This window comes from Callithrix jacchus, chromosome 5 (assembly GCF_049354715.1).
Source record: "Callithrix jacchus isolate 240 chromosome 5, calJac240_pri, whole genome shotgun sequence".
In the NCBI taxonomy this organism is placed as follows: domain Eukaryota; kingdom Metazoa; phylum Chordata; class Mammalia; order Primates; family Cebidae; genus Callithrix; species Callithrix jacchus.
This window is the reverse complement of record NC_133506.1, coordinates 102,572,659-102,574,221: the sequence shown is the minus strand read 5'-3', so window position 1 is coordinate 102,574,221 and position 1,563 is coordinate 102,572,659. Positions and strand designations below refer to the sequence as shown.

General features: G+C 49.5%; 1 non-coding gene across 1 annotated transcript; it reads right to left on the bottom strand.

Annotated features, from left to right (window-relative positions):
• Positions 1-619: 619 nt before the first annotated feature.
• LOC118154390 (U6atac minor spliceosomal RNA) lies at positions 620-745 on the bottom strand. The gene has a single exon (XR_004744255.1). It is a non-coding gene; the product is annotated as a U6atac minor spliceosomal RNA (small nuclear RNA).
• Between the last annotated feature and the right edge of the window lie 818 nt (positions 746-1,563).

Sequence of the window (1,563 nt, the reverse complement as noted above, 5' to 3'; positions counted from 1 at the left end):
TTTCTCTAGAAACAGCCCAGCACGAGGGCCATGGAGGTGCACTTTGTGTCCACATGAGCACTTGGGTTCCAACTGCGGCTCGCCAGCTGCATGGCTTTGGTCAAGTGACTTCTCCGTGCCCCAGGTCCTTCCCAGTGAGATGAGGGTTATGATATCTACCTTGTGTGTGGTGAAGGTTACGAAGAATGTATGTGATGGTGTCTGGCATAAACCAGTAGATCTCCAACTGCTAGTCTTCGTCCTCTGGCTCTTTAAATAAAATTTTTCATATTATTATTTTACCTATTTCTTGTTCTTTTCTTTTTCTTTTTTTTTTAAGATTGAGTCTCACTTTGTTGCCCAGGCTGGAGTACAGTGGTGCGCTCTCCGTTCACTCCATCTCCGCCTCCAGGGGTCAAGCGATTCTGCTTCAGCCTCCTGAGAGTAGCTGGGATTACAGCCAAATGCAACCACACCCACCTAATTTTTGTATTTTTAGTAGGGGCCGGGTTTCACCATGTTGCCAGGCTGGTCTTGAACTCTTGGCCTCAAGTGATCCCCCACCTTGACCTCCCAAAGGACTGGGATTACAGGCATGAGATACCATGCCCTGCCTTAAATTATTATTTAAAAATTTTTTAAGAAAAGATGTTTAGATGCCACGATGTAGGTGGCAGTGCCTTAAGTGTATGCATGTTGTCAGGCCCAAAGGCCTCCTCCCTCTGTGTCAAAGGGAGTGCTAGCCTTCTCTCCTTTCATACAACTTGTCTCTCTTATTTTGAATCTGAGTGTATATACATGTTGGTTGAGACCGGTGCAGAGTGATTGAGACTCAGGCTTGTGGGTCTGGTAGGTTTGAAGACTAACGCCATTGCTTGGGAGTATGTGGCCTTGGGCAAGTTACTTCATCCACTGGGAACAAGGACTTTGAAATCATGAGATGGGGATACTGTCTGGGAGCCCTATCTTCTATCTGAGTCTGAGTCCTCTCAGTTTCACGTAGGTCTAAAAGCTGCGTGGCAGGGACTGGGCCAGGCAGAGGCTGGGGTGTGTATTAGTAAGATGGGCATTGATCTCTCGCTGCCTGCTCTGATTTGTGCCCCAGCTCTGAGAGCAGATGAAGGGTAAAAGTCCTCATTGTATAGTTGAAGTTGAGACTCAGAGGGGAAGAGACCCTCCCAGAATCTCCCAGCTTGCCTCAGTACCGCAGGAGCGAGACCCCAGCCTTCTAGATATAGCCACCCAGGTTGGGAGCCAGCAAGCTGGTGCTGTAGAACAGGGGGTGACTGGGCCTGGGTTCACTGGCACCAGGTCCTTAAAAGAACCCTGGGTAGCAGATGCGGCTGCCTTGCACATTTGCTCAGCACTGCTTCACTCCTAAAGACCCGTAGACTCCGGTCTTGACACTGAGCCCATTTCAGAAAAGGTCCCAGGGAAGGCATTTGAGTTGCCACAGCTGCTTTGGGCTTGCTCCCTCACTCATGCCGTGGTCAAGCTAAACATCCTCTAGTAGGGCCAGTCAAGCAGGGGACAAAATGGAAGGTGGGGGGGAGAAAATAGTGAGACATTCCAGAACCAGGCTGC